At 41.4% G+C, this 18412-nt stretch overlaps 1 protein-coding gene across 1 annotated transcript in view; it reads right to left on the bottom strand.

Moving 5' to 3' along the window:
* The window catches only part of NOS2 (nitric oxide synthase 2), a 70021-nt gene extending 53402 nt beyond the window's left edge, over positions 1 to 16619 (bottom strand). Inside the window, exon 1 of the mRNA XM_086686533.1 lies at positions 15995 to 16619. The gene's annotated coding sequence lies outside the window, so the exon portion shown is untranslated. The remainder of the gene's footprint in view (positions 1 to 15994) is intronic.
* Positions 16620 to 18412: the final 1793 nt, after the last annotated feature.

Raw genomic sequence — 18412 nt, 5'->3', positions numbered from 1 at the left:
CTCCATTTTCCGCATGCTAGGTGTGCAGGCTGTGTGAAAATGCTCTCCCTGTCCTAATCTGAGTGACGAGTGTCCGCGTCAGGTTGGGTTTTGTTTTGCTTTTCAAATTAGCGTTGACATTTTTTTTCTCTGGGGGTACAGGTCTATGAGTTTTAATGCTTATGTAGGTTCCCATCACCACCACTATACTCAGGATGCAGAACGGTTCCGTCACCCCCCAAAATCGGCCCCGGGGAACTCGGACATCATGCTGCCCTTGGTAGTCACACCCTACCCCAACCCTCACCCCCCGGATAACCACTGATATGTTCTCTGTCCCTATAGTTTTGCTTTTCCTAAACTGTCATGTAAATGGAATCGTGCCCTTTTGAGGCTGATTTTCTCCACCCAGCATAATGCCTTTGAGAATCATCCACATCGTCGGGTATGGATAGTTTGCTCTGTTTCGTTGCTAAAGAGTAATCTACTGTGTGGATGAATCACAGTCTATTCACCCACTGAAAGCATTTGGGTGGTTTCCCGTTTTTGACAATCATGAGAAGAGCTGCTATAAACCTTTGTGTGCAGGTTTTTGTGTGAACGTAAGTTTAATTTCTCTGGGTTGAATACCTGAGAGTGAAACTGCTGGGTCACGTGGTACGTGTATGAGAAACCTCTATGCTGTTTTCAAGGGCGGCCATGCTACCTCACATTTCCGCCAACAATGTATGACCGCTCCAGTAACCACACACCAGCCAGCACTAGGTACTGTCAGGTTTTTGTTGATTTAGCCGTTCTAATAGCTGCGTGGAGTTATCTCGTTGTGGTTTTGCATTTCCCCTATTGACTAATGAGGCTGTGTATCTTTCCATGCACTTATTTACCATCTGCATATCATTGGTGAAGTGTCTGTTCAAGTCTTTGGCTCATTTTTTAAAATCTGCTAATTGTTTTCCTACTGCTGAGTTTCCTGAATTCTTCATACGCTCTGGGTAGGAATCCTTGGTCCCACGTGTGATTTGCGAGTATGTTCTCCCAGTCTTTTAGCCTCTTAAAAGTGCCTCTTGCAAGGCAAAGTCTTACATGTTGTTACATGTTTGAAGAACATATTCACCAAGCTGACAAGGCTTACAAGGGAAGTTCAAGGCAAAAGGCATAGCATGTGCAAAGCCATGGAGGCCTGAAAAGTCAGGCTGGGGCTGGGAATTCTAAGTAGTTCCGTATGGCTGAAGAGGAGACTGGGGGGCAGGGATCGGGAGGGACTAGACCACACAAGGAATCAGATGACGGGGCTCTCAGATGCTATGCCAAGGAGTGTGGATCCCTCATCATGTAGTTGTACAAGAACTACCAAATGGTATGGCAATGCTTACTTTTATTTGGTTGACTTTTCCTTTTACTATAAGAGTTATATAGAATTGGGGCACCTGGGAGGTTTAGTTGGTGAGCGTCCCACTTTAGCTCAGGTCATGATCTCGAGGTTCGTGATTTCGAGCCCTGCATCAGGCTGTCTGCTGTCAGCGCAGAGCCCAGTTCAGATCCTCTGGCCCCTAGCTCTCTGCCCCTCCCCCGCTCACACACGTGCGCGCTCTCTCTCTCACTCAAAAATCAATAAACTTAAAGAAAAAGAGTTATATAGAATTTATAGAGCAACAAAAGGACAATGAAAACCCTATGTAATACACCTAGAGTGTAACTTAATAGTTACACTATTAATATTTGGTAACACATATACACACATTTTTTTTTTTTTACAAAAATGAGGTCAATGGCATAATATTGGCTTTTAAATTTTCTTAATACTTATTTATTTTTGAGAGACAGAGAGAGAGAGAGAGAGAGAGAGACTGAGCGTGAGTGGGGCAGAGGCAGAAAGGGAGAGAGAAAGAGATACAGAATCCAAAGCAAACTGCAGGCTCCGAGCTATCAGCACAGAGCCCGATGCGGGACTCAAACCCATGAATTGTGAGATCACAACCTGAACTGACATGGGACGCTTAACCAATGAGCCACTCAGGCACCCCTACATACTGTTTTCTAGCATGCTTTTTGGTTTTGCTTAACAATAATAGATGTGAATGAACACTTTTTCCATATCATTATTATTTTCCATATCATTTATTCTTTTCTTTGGTAAAGATAACATTTTTCCTTTATTGTATTTTTATGTAATATTTCCTGCACTCAAATTAAAACATGTAGCATTAAAAGCATAATAATATCATGAGCTACTCCCTGGCTAAAGGATAGGGACACAGCCAACACCATGCTCTCTGTTGCCCAACACGTATTTAGTTCTTACTATGTGCCAGACATGATTCTTTACATACGGGTACTCCTATCCCCTTTAAACAAACCTCTGAGGTAGCGATACTATCATCTCCACGTTACTATGGGGAAAGGTGCAGAGTGGTTGACCAGCTTACGCTTTGGAGACGAGACCCATGAGACTTGCTGATGGATGAACGTGGAGAATGAGGGAAGTATCCTGGTGATGCCCAGGCTTCTGGGTGCTGGGACCGAGAGGCATGGATGCTACTTACTAAGGCAGTAAAGACAGAAGGAGGAGCTGCTTTAAGGGCAGGGTTAGATCAGAAGCTCAAAGTCAGACGTGTTAAGGTTGAAATTCCCCAGTGGGACATGAAACTGGAAATGAATGAATGCATGCGTGCATCCCTTTACTGGGAAGACTCCCCTGAACCTAGGAGGGGGGTTGGGGGTGGAGACCACATCCAGGACAGGGTCCTGCCATCCCAACACCCTGCTGGGGACAAAGCACATTCCTCAGCAGTCAGGGCAAGGGGGAAGTGGAGAGAGACGGAGGGATGGGGAGGATTCAATCCTCCTTTTTAGGGGACAAAGGGCTCTTCATGATTTAATTAAAATGTCCATCAAAGGCCTCAGAAGATAGGGGTTAGTTGGGATGAAACGAAAATAGTTGGAGTGAACATCTTAAAATTTAATTTCATCTGGGGGCATCTATGAGGTTCTAATATTAGAGAGACAATCCATCACTAAATTCCCATCTGTACTGTGATATGGGGGGCATTTCTGAAGATGTTCCAGTCCTGTTTTGAGAGGCCTGGAGAGCTCTCAGCAGCTGAATGCATCTGTCCTTGGTTTCTCGGTGAAGGAGAATTATAGGGGGTGAGAGTGTCTGGGGTATGGTGGGAAGGGAAGAAGAAAGGAAGGAAGGAAGGAAGGGAAGAAGGAAAGAAGGAAGGAAAGAAGGAAGAAGAGAAGAGAAAAGAGAAAAGAAAAGAAAAGAAAAGAAAAGAAAAGAAAAGAAAAGAAAAGAAAAGAAAAGAAAAGAAAAGAATGGAGGAAGAGAGAGAAGAGGAAGGGAGGGAGGGAGGAAACTTTGGAATCTGCCTAATTTAGGAGCAAACCAAAGCCTTGCATGGACAACCTTTCCTCCAGGTAGCCCCATGACTCACTTCTGCTCCTCCTTGACAGCTTTGCTCATATGTTACCTCCTCATTGAGGCCAACCTTATCACCCTAACTTAAAATTACAGCCCTTCCTTCCCCTGGCCCTCCTGATCCCCCTTATCCTGCCCTAGACCTTCACATCCTATATTTATTCATTGTTTATTCATTGTTTTTCCCCACTGGAAAGGGGGCCCCATGAGAGCAGGAATCTTTGCTTTGTTCATTGATGTATACCCAGTGCCCCGCATAGTGCCTGCCTCAATAAAAATCTGTTGGGTGAATGCATCGATTAATATGGCAGAGGATAATTTCTATCAATTTCCAAGGAGAGCGGACCTCCAGGATGGTCCTGGGTTAGTGGAGCCCACTGAGCCAAAAGTGTTTATCCCCAGGCGCGGATGCCCCTGCAGACTCCGGGTCCTCAGGAATAAACCACAAGTCACTCTTCTAGCATCGATTCAAGAGCCAAGACCCTGATCCCCATGTCCACTCCCTGGCTCCATACCCACCAGCCAAGTCCAAACCTCACACACTCCAGAAATGGTCAGAAATAACGAGCACCTTTCTGCCCTATCCTCAGGGTATCAGAGCAGTGTACAGAAAGGTGGCTTTCTTGTCCCTTGCAGATGACAGAGTGGCTGCCTGGGTTCACGTAGCCAGAGAGAAGGCTGTGAGGAGTAGTCAAGAAAGCTCTGGACAGCAGTCATCTGTCTGGAAAATATTAGTCCACAGTCTGATGTCTGCAGAACCTAAGCCTGGGACACTCTTTCTCTTTCACTTATAGAAATAAATAATGTTGGGTCTCAAAATATTCAGGACTTTCCTTCGTTCTGCTACTGCCAGTTCTAGCTTACTTAGCTATTCACAGTTTGAAGGCTGTTTTCTTCTGGAAGCAATAATTTGACCTGGGAAATATGAAGAGTAGTGAAAACATCTAAAAATGTAAAACTGCGTGCTTTTTTTTTTTCAAAGGTAGTTTCTTGGAAATCTCATTTTTCCAGCAACAGCTGAAAAATCTTGGCCTGGTGTGGCATCCTTTTAAGCATTATGGAGACAGGGAATTTCCCAGCTAAAGAGAATCAACCCCCTTTGCCTATATGCCTTATCCATCTTAGAGCTGGTGACGCCATAGCCAGCCCAGAGCATCCGGACCCCCTGCCCCTTCATCTCTTCTTCCTGGGGCATAGTCTAGAGACCCTCCTCAGCTTTGAACACACTACAGGTGTCCAGAACCCTTTGATTTATTTTAATTAATTAAAAAAAAATTTTTGAGAGAGAGGGAGAGTATGAGCAGGGGAGGGGCAGAGAGAGAGGGAGACAGGATCCAAAGCAGCCTCTGTGCTGACCACAGACAGCCCGACATGGGGCTCAAACTCACGAACCATGAGATCATGACCTGAGCCGAAGTTGGACGCTCGACCGACTGAGCCACCCAGGCACCCCCCAGAACCCTTACAAAGACTAGAGCCCAACCTTAAATGCAGCCTTCCTATCATGGGTGGAAATTATGGTGTTTTCACTAATTGGTACTGGAAAAATGCATTTCCTTATGGAATATTATGAACTTTGACCCCTCCCTCACATCAAACACAAAAATTAATTCAAAATGGATTCCAGACCCCGCTGGGAAGGTAGAAAACAAAAAAGCTGCTAAAACAAAACATAGGAGAATATCTTCACGACCATGGGGCACAAAAAGGACTAACCAGAAAAGAAAAAGTTGATACACCGGACCTCATCGAAATTAAAACTTTCTGTTTATCAATAGACATTATTAAGAAAGTAAAAGGGCAAGCCATAGACTGAAAGAAGACACCTGCCATATTTTTATCTCACAAAGGATCTGTCTCCAAAATGTGTAACAAACCTCTACAATCCAACGAGAAGACACACAATTCAATTTTCAGAAACAGTAGACAATTTTTACTTCACCAAAGAGAATATCCCAGTGGCCCAGAAGCATTTGAGAAGGTGCTGGACATCACTGGTCATCGGGGAAATGCAAATTAAAATCCACAACACCTCTACGCAAATGGCTGTTGAGTAAAAACACTGGCAATACCAAGAGGCATCAAGGGCGCGAAGAAATGTCACTGGTGAGCGCAAACTGGTATGACCATACTGGGCGGTATCTACGAAAGCGGCACGTGGGCCAATCTCAGGAGCTGACGATTCCACTCCTTCCAAGCCATAAAATGAGTGCATATGGCAGCGCATTATCTCTGTATCCAAAAGCGGATCACCCAAGTGCCGGTAACAGGAAGGCGGATAACTAAGTACACTGGGATGTAGTCACAGAAGGGAATTTCCTACAGCAGGGGTCAGCACGCTATGTCCCACAGGCCAGCCTGTGGCCTATTTTGCGTGTGTGTGTCCCCTGTGGCTGCATTTGAGCTACAATGGCAGAGCGGAGTAGTTACAGCAGACGATGTATGGTCTGCATAGCCGAAAATATTGCATCTGGCCCTTTATAAAAATAGTTTGCTGATTCTTTGCTCACGCAATGAAAAAAGACTGAGGCTCCACCACACAAAAACGTGGAGGAATCTCACAGACATACTGCCGAGCGAAAGAAGCCAAACACAGAGTGCATCCGGTATGGTTCTATTTCAGGTGAAGTCCAAAAACAGGCAAAATTCATCTACGGTGATGGAGGTCAAAGTGGTGGTTACCTCCGGGCAGGGAGGTAGGAGGAAGGGGGGCGCGAAAGAGCTTCTGCTCTATCTCTTGATGGAGGTGGTGTTCCACAGGTGTGTAATTATGCAAAAACGCATCAAGCTGCACAATTAGATTTTGTGCACCTTGCTGCATGTTCCTTCTACCTCAATTTTTAAAAGGGAAAAAATACTGGCCTCCAAATAGGATCTGCCATGTGCAAAGCACACCGGTGGGGTATTTCTTCCTTCATCCCAGAGACTGGCGTTGGTATTGGTCCGGCCACACCATGGCCCCTTTCTGAATGGGGCATTTGTACCCACAGACAGACCACCGTGCTCAGTACAACTTGATCCCATCAAGTTGGCTCCAAATACCTGGATCCAACTGATGGTCCCAAAGGCAGCCTCGACACCTGGGCCTCAACCCTGAATACAGCTACAGATCACCTAGGAGCTTGCTAGTAATGCTGATGCTAATTACCAGTATGCCAGATACTAAATACTAATTGCTAGTGATGCTTATGCTAAACCTCTCTCCCCCCAGTTTCCAGTTCTTTCAGGTCCTCTAGGGCATTGTCAACAAACCCTGCCAGTGAAGCTGACACAGAAGATCCAGAGAGAGACCACACTCTAAGAAATGGATGAGGGGATGCCAAGGGGGAAGGCGAGAGAGCTAAATGGCTCCAGCCCAGACAGGGAAGAAGGAGAGTCCGAGAGGAGTACGCAGCCAAAGAGGCAGTGAGTGAGACTGGGGGAGCAGGGAGATGAGGCGGGGAGTATGAGAAAGGGGGTTTGGGGGCCTTCATGAAGTTTGGCAGTGATGGAGGGAGAGCCTCTTCCCCATCTCTCCCCCAGAGTGTTGTCAAGTACCCATTTCTTAGTTACATGCTGTGACATGGCCATCTGCAACATATGTTGAAGTGCCGAGCCCAGCTTTCCAGGAAGAGGAAAGAGACTCTCCACAGAGACTCAGTCACATCTAGATTTGATAACCATACAATAATATGTATATCACCCTCCTTCCAGCACGTGGGTCCGTCATTCCCATTAGACTCTCTGATTTCCTTCATAATGCCCAGGATTGAAGCTGCTTCTCCCTGCATTCAGTTAGGTGTCTGTGGGTAGGTGTGTGTGTAGACACCTGCGTGGACCCCTACCCGCCTCTCACGGGCAAGACCAGATGGTACGGCCAGAAGAGGCAGCATTAAATAGATTACATTAGATGAATTGATGGAAGTTCTCTGCAGCTGTTACAAAGAATGAACCAGGTCTTCATATAGTGATATGTAACAGCCTCCAACATAGATTTTTAAGTGTAAAAACCAAGATGTAATAGTATCACATGACTTGTTAAAAGCCAAGGGGGAGTAATACATCTATATATGCTTTGATACATTAAATATCTCAGGAAGAGAGGCACCTGGGTGGCTCAGTTGATTAAGCAAGCAATTTCAGCTTGGGTCAGGATCTCGAGGTCCATGCGTTCGAGCCCCACATCGGGCTCTGTACTGATGGCTCAGAGCCTGGAGCCTGCTTTGGATTTTGTGCTTTCCTCTCTCTCGGCCCTTCCCCTGCTTGCACTCTGTCTGTCTCTCAAAAATAAGCAAACATTAAAATTAATAATAATAATAATATCTCAGGAAGAAATACAGGAAACTGGTTCAATAGCTGCCTCTGGGAGGGGCAACTAATGTGGGAGAGAATCGAGGTTGAGAGTAAGAACATTTTTATTCTGTACTCTTTGGTACAGTTTGATTTTTTTTTTTTTTACCTGGCATAAATATTATCCATTAAAAATTTTTTAATTAAGAAAAGCAAGAAGGAAGAAAGGAAAAAAGAGAGAGGAGGAGGGAACAGTATCACTAGGTGAACACTGGTTCTTGAAAAGCCAGTTCAGAGTTCAGAGTTGTCCTCCAGCAAGAAGCAAGCCCAGACGCTAAAGCATTCTTGCTGGCTACACCATGATGCCCGCAGGCAGCAAGCCAAGTCTGTTCACCATGCCTGGGGTTGCCTCCCCCACCGCTTCACTCACAGGCTGAGGTAAGAACGTGTTGTCTTGAGGCTGCGCCCACAGCCTGGGTGGAAATGCTATGCCGTGCCAGCATGGAATTTCCAACAGCTCCTCCAGCATGGTGTGGCAGCTCAGAGAACTCAAAGCAGAGGCAGGAAGGCTGATGAGCAGAAGAAGCAGAAACTTGGAAAACACACTAAGGGCTGTAAAAGGGCATCCTGGTCACTGTCAGAGCAGAAGGGCTCAGAGGCAGGATGGGGCAGTCGTTACAGCTCTAGGTCCAGGCTAACAGGGATCAAATCCTGGCTTTTCCACTTAGAGACTGTGAGACCCTCAGAAGCATCATTTCTCACATGTACAACAACAGACCCTACCATCCAGGGTATAGTGAGAATCAAATGAATTGATGTATATAGTGTTTAAGTGATGCTTGGCACAGAAAAAACACCCAGCATGTGTTAGCTATCATGGCTCTTATCTTATTTGAATTTTAATAGTATTCTGTAAGGCAGGAAGAGATTATTGGCCTATTTTACTTGGAAATACCAAAGTTTAGATAAATAGACTTCATAAAGTTTAGATAGCAGGGTCGATGATCCATGCCTACGTGCCCATCACTCAGATCAAGATATAATACTTCTTCCCCGGAAGGCTTATTCATGCCCCTGTCTTGTCAGTCTCCTGCTTCAGAAACCACTATTCTGATTAGTTTTGTCTGTTCTTGAATTTGATATAAGTGGAATGATACATAATGAATTCTTTCATTTCTGGCTTTCTTAGTTCATTGCTGTATCTATGAGGATTCACCATATTGTTGAATGTAGCAGTAATTCATTCTTTTTCATTGTCGTATGAATTTATTTTATGGAATTTTGGGTTTTGTTGGAATTTTGTTGATACTCTATTATAATAGCAACAAAATGTTTACTGTTAATAACCAGTTTAATGGTAAAATATTGAACACTTTTCTTCTGGATTTGAGAACAAAAATATCCACTGTCACCACTTATATTCAACACCTTACCAGAAGTGCTAGCTAATGCAATAAGTCAAGAAAAAGAAATAAAAAAGATTGGAAAGGAAACTGTAAAACTGTCGTTTTTTTTTGTTTGTTTTTTTGTTTTTGTTTTTGTTTTTTTTGCAGATTGCATGATTATGTATGTAGATAAGCCAAAGAGTCTATTACTGGAATTAACAAGTGAGTTTAGCAAAGTCACTAGCTACAAGGTCAATATAAAATACAATTTTATTTCTATATATTAGCAACATTGAAAAATAAGATTTTAAAAATATCACTTACCAATAATGTGTGTGTGTGTGTGTGTGTGTGTGTGTGTGTGTGTGTATGAGAGAGGAGGGGGGGAATGATGAAGCAAATACAATAAAATGTTACCATGTAGGGAATCTGGAGGAAGACTACCCAGAATTCTTTGTACTAATTTTGCAACTTTTCTTTAGGTCTGAAATAATTTTAAAATAAAAAGTCTAAAAATGCATTTATAATAGTATCAAAAACATCAGACACCTAGGAATAAATCTATTAAAAGATGTGCACGAGCTACACTAACACCATAAAACATTGCTGGGAGAAATTAAAGAAGACACAAATAAGTGGCAAGAGATACCATATTGATGCATTGGGAAACTCAATACTGCAAGACGGCATTGACCTAAAAATTCAGTGCAATCTCCGTTAAAGTCCCTGCAGGATTTTTAAAATACAGATACACAAAGGACCTAGAATAACTAAGACTGGGGGTTGGGGAAACTGTGTAAAGGCCCAGATAGTAAATATTTCAGATTTATAAACCATTCAATCTTTTTCACAACTACTCATTTCTGTTTGTAACACAAAAGCAAACATAAACAATACTTAGACAAATGGATATGGCTGTGTTCCAATAAAGATTTATGTACAAAAACAGGCAGTGGGCCAAATTTATTCTGTGAGTCATAGTTTTCTGACCTCTGGCCAAGATAATCATGAAAAAGAAGAAAAGAAAGTTGGAGACTAATTTTACCAGATATCAAGACTTACTAAGACTAACTATAAAACTAAATGTGGCATATGACTAACGTGGGCTTTAGTTCCAGTCAGACTCAGTTTGTGTGATATAACCTCTCTTAATGTCAGTTTCCAAAGTGTCAAGAATATAATAGTAATAAGATGTAACTTCTCTTCCCCCTAAGTGGTTAACATCAACAGAAAGTTCTCTCTAATAGGAAGCTACACAGCTCTGCATAGGACCTTGCACTCTTCAATATTTTTAGTAAAAACTCAAGCGAAGATATAATACTTGCCTATATTGACCCAAATGGGAGAAGAATGTCTAATATATTAGGAAAGAAAATTGAGGTTCATAGAGACTTTGATAAGGATGAAAGAATCAAGTAAAACCAACCAAAAACAAGTTAAATGTTGGAAAAAGTAAAATTTAGTGAATAAATTGTGAAGTCCAACTTAGATTCAGAGAGATTAAAAAAGAGTTGTGTACCAGGATGTTCCTATGGTATTATTTATAACAGATAGTGAAAACAATTGAAATGTCCAACAATAGCAAAATGGTTTAATAAATTATAAAATAGAATATTAAGGTACAATACACTCTAAATGAAGGAATTTTATATAGTCATTATGATCTTATAGAGTCTCATTATGAAATGAGGTTTTAAAGAATACTTAATGTCATAAAATATATAACCTGAATTTTGTTTTAAAAAAGTTAAAACGTACAAATAGACAAGAAGGTAGACTGAATACTAAACATGTTAACAATTGATTTGTTTTCATGTTACCTTTCTACATTTCCCAAAATCTCTCTCTTTTATAGTTAAGTTGAGGAAATGGCAATAAAAACTCTTTTAACATATCCTTGGGTGTTTTTGCTGATCATAAGCCCAGGATTAGTCAACAGTGAGACAGACACATCTGCCAAAAAAAAACTAACACAACTCTCAGCCATGTGAAGAGAGCAGAGTGTCCTGAAAATAGGAGGTGACAACTTTTGGTCTACAGATGGCTCATCCTCATATGGAACCTTGTGTCCAGTTTGGGAAATCACATTTTTTAAGAACATTGGAACACTGGGGCATGTCCAAAGAAGAATGACCAAGGTCAGGAGGAAGATTTATACCATGCATATTTATTCATTTATGAGTTCATCAATTCAACCTACAAATACCTCCTAGGCACTGCAAATGAAAGGGAAGAATTGTATCAAAAGATGGTTGATGTACCTAAGGATCCATATGGGGGACCACAATGGCTGTCTACAATATTTAAAGGCCTGTTGTGTAGAAAAAGGACCTGGGGATATAAAGGTTCAAGCCATCCCAGGAAGGCATAAATAGTCAAACGATTTTCTACAAGGGTGCCAAGACCATTCAATGGGGAAAGGGCAGTCTTTTCTACACATGTTGGTAAAACTGGATATCCCCATGCAAAATAATTGAAGTTTGGCCCTTACTTTACACCATATTTAAAAATTGACTAGAAATGGACCAAAGAGGGACACCTGGGTGGCTCAGTCGGTTGAGCTTCTGACTTCGGCTCAGGTCATGATCTCACAGTTCGTGGGTTTTTAGCCCCGTGTCTGGCTCTGTGCTGACGGCTCAGAGCCTGGAGCCTGCTTCGGATTCTGTGTCTCCTTCTCTCTCTGCCCCTCCCCTGCTCATGCTCTGTCTCTCAAAAATAAATAAATGTTTAAAAAAAAATTTTTTTTTAACAAAACAAAAAAAATGGACAGAAGAACTAAAACCATAAAATTCTTAGAATAAAAGATGGGGGAAAGCTTCATGACATTGTCTTTGACAATAAGTTTTTGGATATGACAGCAAAAGCACAAGCAACAAAAGACCAAAGACTGGAATTCATCAAAATTAAAAATATTTGTGCACCAAAGGACTCTATCAACCAGAGTGAAAGGCAACCTATGGAATGGAAGAAAATATTTGCAAATCCTATATCTGATCTTTATGAAGATGATGATAGACAGATAATATAGGTACCTGTACCTCCAAATTTTTCCTGACCAATTTTAAAAGTTAATATCCAGAATATATGTAACTCCAATAACTCAACAACAACAAAAAACACACAACCCAATTTTAAAGAGGGCAAAGGATTTGGAGGGCCTGGGTGGCTCAGTCAGTTAAGTGTCCAACTCTTGATTTCAGCTCAGCTCATGATCTCATGGTCGTGGGATTGAGCCCCATGCTGAACATGGAGCCTGCTAGAGATTCTCTCTCTCTCTCTCACTGCCCCTTTCCCACTCGGGCGTGTGCACTTTCTCCTTGTCTCTCTCAAATAAATTAATATTAAAAAAAATAAATTAATAACAAAAGGGCAAAGGACTTGAATTTACATTTCCCCAAAGAAGATATACAATGGCCAATAAGGAAATGAAAAGATGCTCAATATCACTAATCATTAGAGAAATGCAAATCAAAACAACAAAGAAATACCACTCACATCCATTAGGATGATGACTATTAAAAAACAAACAAACAGAAAATAATAAGTGTTGGTGAGGATGTGGAGAAATTAGCACCCTTGTGTATTGCTGGTGGGAATGTAAAATGGTGCAGCCACTGTGGAAGAGAGTCTCAAAAAGCTAACATAGAATTTTCATATGATCCAGCAACTTGACTTCTGGATATATACCCAAGAGAATTGAAAGCACAGAGTCTTAAACTTATTCACAAGTACAGATGAATGGATAACAAAATGTGGTGTATACTTATAATGGAATATTATTCAGTCTTTAAAAGGGAGGAAATTCTGACTCATGCTTACAACGTGGATGAAACTTGAAGACATTAAGCTACATGAAATAAGCCAGTTGCAAAAGGACAAATATTGTATGATTTCACTTATATGGGGTATCTAGAGTAGTCAAATTCATAGGGACAAACAGTAGAATAGTGGTTGCTGGGGCCAAGGGGAGGAGGGAAACGGGGGTTACTGTTTAATGGGCACAGAATTTCAGTTTGGGAAAATGAAAAGTTCTGAAGATACATGTCCGTGATGGTTGCACAACAATGTGTATGTACTTAATGCCACTGAAATGTACACTCACTCATGGTTAAAATGATAAATGATAAATTTTGTTATGTTATGTTACCACAATTTCAAAAACAAAATTTAAATTAAAAAAAATTCATAGATGGGAATGCAAACTGGTGCAGTCACTCTGGAAAACAGTATGGCGGTTCCTTAAAAAATTAGAAATAGAGGGGTGCCTGGGTGGCTCAGTCGGTTGAGCGTCTGACTTCAGTTCAGGTCACGATCTCGCGGTCCGTGAATTTGAGCCCCACATCAGGCTCTGGGCTGATGGCTCAGAGCCTGGAGCCTGCTTCCGATTCTGTGTCTCCCTCTCTCTCTGCCCCTCCCCCGTTCATGCTCTGTCTCTCTCTGTCTCAAAAATAAATAAATGTTAAAAAAAAAAATTAAAAAAAAAATTAGAAATAGAACTACCCTACAACCCAGCAATTGCACTACTAGGCATTTATCCACGGGATACAGGTGTGCTGTTTCAAAAGGACACATGCACCCCCAAGTTTATAGCAGCACCATCAACAATAGCCAAAGTATGGAGAGAGCCCAAATGTCCATCAACAGATGAATGGATAAAGAAGATGTGGTGTGTGTGTGTGTGTGTGTGTGTGTGTGCGCACTCCATTATAAATGGAGTATTACTCACCAATCAAAAAGAATGAAATCTTGCCATTTGCAACTACGTGGATGGAACTGGAATGTATTATGCTAAGCGAAATAAGTCAGAGAAAGACAAATATATGATTTCGCTCATTTGTGGCATTTAAGATGCAAAACAGACAAACATAAGGGGAGGGAAGCAAAAATAATATAAAAACAGGGAGGGGGACAAAACATGAGACTCTTAAATACAGAACACAAACTGAGGGTTGCTGGAGGGTTGTTGTGTGGGGGGGAATGGAAAAAAACGGGCGATGGGCATTAGGGAGGGCACTTGTTGGGATGAGCAGTGGGTGTTATAAGTAAGTGATGAATCACTAAATTCTATTCCTGAAATCATCATTACACCATATGTTAACTAACTTGGATTTACATTTTAAAAACTCAGAGACAGAAAGTAGAATAGTGATTGTTAGGAGCAAGGAGCAGAGAGGAATGGGGAGTTATTATTTAGTGGGGACTGAATTTCAGTTTGGGATGATGAAAAAGTTCTAGAGAGGGTTAGTGGTGACGGTTACACGACAATAAAATGTACTTCATGCCACTGAATTGTACACTTAAAAATGGTTAAAATGGTACGTTTTCTGTTCTGTACACTTTATCACAATAAAAGTTTATCTCTCTTTTTTTAAAAGTAGGCTCCAGGGGCGCCTGGGTGGCGCAGTCGGTTAAGCGTCCGACTTCAGCCAGGTCACGATCTCGCACTCCGTGAGTTCGAGCCCCGTGTCAGGCTCTGGGCTGATGGCTCGGAGCCTGGAGCCTGTTTCCGAATCTGTGTCTCCCTCTCTCTCTGCCCCTCCCCCGTTCATGCTCTGTCTCTCTCTGTCCCAAAAATAAATAAAAACATTGAAAAAAAAAAAAATTAAAAGTAGGCTCCATGCCCAGCTCAGAGTCCAATGTGGGTCTTGAACTCATGTCCCTGAGATCAAGACTTGATCTGAGATCAAGAGTCAGACATTTAACCAAGTGAACAAACCAGGTGCCCCCACAATAAAAAATGTTTAATGTGATACTATTTTTAATCTATCACATGGGCAGGTATTTATTTAAAATATATTATGGAACCCATTGTAAGTGACAGCAGAAAAGTGACATCATCACACACCACTTGTGGGTATATAGTCACATAGGTCTCCTGGAGAGCAATATGGTGGTGTGTATCAAATGCCTTAAAAACGACCATACACTTAGAGCTAACTTGAAGCTATTCTTGCTGGCCAAAGATGGGACAGTTTGAACATCAAAAAGAACAACTCCAGTGAATTGAAAACCTTTCGATATTTTTTATAAATCCCTAAGTGGATAATGATATTTAAAAAAAAATCATTCATTATCTGGGAGGTTGAAGCAACAACAATAAGGAGCAAAAACCCAGTATTCTGATAGTAGATAATCAGGCAGTTTTCTTGCCTTTCTGGTAGGAAATGTCTACAAGACAAGCAAATAATTGATAAGGAAGAATACCAATAATCAGAGATAACAAATGCAAAGGAATGTTATAATAAGAAAGTTATCATTTTGCAACTCCAATGAAATGATGGATCTAAGCAATAATCATCAATCTCCATTAAAATCATCAAGTCGGGGAGCCTAGGTGGCTCAGTCAGTTAAGCACCCGACTCCTGATTTCTGCTCAGGTCATGATCTCACCATTCGTGGGAATGAGCTCAGTGCAGAGCCTGCTTGGGATTCTCTCTCTCTCTGCCCTTCCCCCACTCACATGCACAAGCTCTCTCTTTCTCAAAATAAATAAATATTTTAAAAATAATAAAATAAGGAGGAGCCAAGATGGTGGAACAGCATGGAGGTTTTTTGTGTGTCTCACGTCCATGAAATACAGCCAGACCAACACCAAACCATCCTACACACCTAGAAAACTGACTGGACGATTAACACAACAATCTGCACAACCTGAACCACAGAATTCAGCAGGTACGCAGCGCGGAGAAGTGAACTTGGGGAGCAAGAAGGTGCAGGAAGGGAGGTGCTTTTGCGAGTGGAGAGAGGACGGAGACTGGGTGAGGGCAGGGAGAAAACGGGAAAAGCACCCCTCCCCAAAAGCAGCTGGAGAGAAAGTGGGAAATTGGAAACAGCTGTAGGGACTAAACTAAAAAGGGAGAAAGAAGGAAAAAGAGGGTTTAAGTTCCATTAAGACTGTAAACAAGGGGAGCGCAAAGTCTGCAACTCCGCAGCTCGATACCTGGCAGTGCTCTGGTGGGAAGGGCGAATCCCCAGGAACAGGGTGGGGTCCAGGAGGTTCTCAGGCCACACAGGGAAAAGCGGTTCCACTGCTGGAAGGACATTTGGTAGAGACTGTTGAAGCCACCTGGTCCCAGCAGACCCCAGGAAACGGCCACATTCGCTGGTGCTGGAACAAGGTCATTAAGGGTGAAGTCCGGTGCCAGCTGTGTGTTGTGATTTTCCAGAATCCCTGAAAAGCTGCTGCTACACTATCTCGCGAACGTTTTCTGGGCGGGCTGGCACCTGGCCACAGTCTCGGGGCACCGGCAGCAGCAGGGTCCAGCGGGCGTTCCTGGGTGCAGCCAACATTCGGCCATTGCCCATTCGGCCATTGCTCCGTGAGACCCTCCCGCAGAGGGGCGAACGGGTCAAAGCCGCAGTCCTTTGGAAGTAAGGGGCCGGGGAAAACAGCCGCATCAGACAAAACTCGGGAGAGAGGTACTGCCTGGGGCCTGGTCATGGAGAGTGAAAAGGCGGGGAGTGGACGAGAGCTGAAGACAGAGGACCGGTGCGGGATTGCTGATCCGGGAGAACAGACTGGGTGGCTGGGGGAGGCGCCATTTTCGCCGCTCCCGCGCATGCGCATACGCACCTACGAGCACTGCAACACTCCACCCCAATGGCCTAGCAGCGCCATGTAGTGGAGAGCAGAGGTGTTACACTGAGCCCCGCCCAACTGGGCCAATTTTGCTTTTCAAGAACACAAGTCTCACTGCTGGCTTAGTTTATGGACTATAAAGCACTACATAGACTGACTTCTAGGGGAAAATGAAGTAATTTCAGTCCTGCTTCAATCTGGTAGCAGGTCCATCTACTCAATTTTCTTTCTTTTTTTTTCTTTTACCCTTCTTTTTCTCGAATACAGAAGGAAAAATTCATTTTTATTTTCAATTTTTATTAAAAATATTTTTTAGTTTTTATTACTATATTTTTTACTTTGTGTAAATTTTTTCAAATTCTATTTTACTTCCATCATTTTATTTTAGTCCACTTCAGTGTTTTCACCTTTTCAAATTTTCAAACGATTTCTTTTTTTGTCTTTTTTTGTCTTTTTTTCTTTTTTCTTGAATGCAGAAAGAGAAAAACTTCATTTTTACTTTCAATTTCTATTAAAAATATTTTTCTCTAAATTTTTTTTACTATATCTTTTGCTTTTACGTAAATTTTTTCAAATTCTATTTTACTTCCATCATTTTATTTTAGTCTACTTCACTGTATTCACCTTGTCAAATTCAAACGATTTCCTTTTTTTCTTTTTCATTTCTGTTTCTTGAATGCAAAAAGAGAACAACTGCATTTTTACTTTCAATTTCTATTTAAAATATTTTTCTTTAAAATTTTGTCCTATATTTTTTGCTTTTATGTAAATTTTTTCAAATTCTATTTTACTTCCATCATTTTATTTTAGTCTACTACAGTGTATTCACTTTTCAAATTTGCAAACGATTTCCTTTTTCTTCTTTTTTAAATCTTTTTTCTCTTTTTGATTTCTTTTCCTTTTCTTGAATACAGAAAAAGAAAACATTCATATTTATTTTTAATTTTTATTAAAAATATTTTTCTTTAATTTTTTTCTACCATATTCTTTACTTTTGCGTATATTTTTTCAAATTCTATTTTACTCCCATCATCTCATTTTAGTCTACTTCAGTGTATTCATTTTTTCAAATTCTCAAACGATTTCCTTCCCTCCCCTCCTTTTTTTCTCTAATCTGTCAAACCACTTTCAACACCCAGACCAAAACACACCTAGGATCTAGCATCATTTATTTGATTTGTGTGTGTGTGTGTGTGTGTGTGTGTGTGTGTGTGTTTAATTTTTTAATTTTAGTATTTTTTATTTTATTTTAATTTTAATTTTAATTTTTCCACCTCATTAATTCCTTTTCTCCCTTCAAAATGACAAAACGCAGGAATTCACCCCAAAAGAAAGAGCATGAAGATACGACAGCCAGGGATTTAACCAACACAGATACAAGCAAGATGTCTGAACCAGAATTTAGAATCACGACAATAAGAATACTGGCTGGAGTTGAAAATAGATTAGAATCCCTTTTGCAGAGATAAAAGAAGTAAAAAATAGCCAGAATGAATTTAAAAATGTTGTAACTGAGCTGCAATCACGGATGGATGCAGCGGCGGCAACGATGGATGAGGCAGAACAGAGAATCAGTGATATAGAGGACAAACTTATAGAGAATAACGAAGCAGAAAAAAAGAGGGAGATGAAGGCAAAAGAGCACGATTTAAGAATTAGAGAAATCAGTGACTCTTTAAAAAGGAACAACATCAGAATCATAGGGGTCCCAGAAGAGGAAGAGAGAGAGAAATAGGGGTAGAAGGGTTATGTGAGCCAATCATAGCGGAAAACTTTCCT

This window comes from Puma concolor, chromosome E1 (genome assembly GCF_028749965.1).
Source record: "Puma concolor isolate L17-30 chromosome E1, mPumCon1.1.hap2, whole genome shotgun sequence".
Classification (NCBI taxonomy): domain Eukaryota; kingdom Metazoa; phylum Chordata; class Mammalia; order Carnivora; family Felidae; genus Puma; species Puma concolor.
This window is presented reverse-complemented; position numbering and strand designations above follow the sequence as displayed.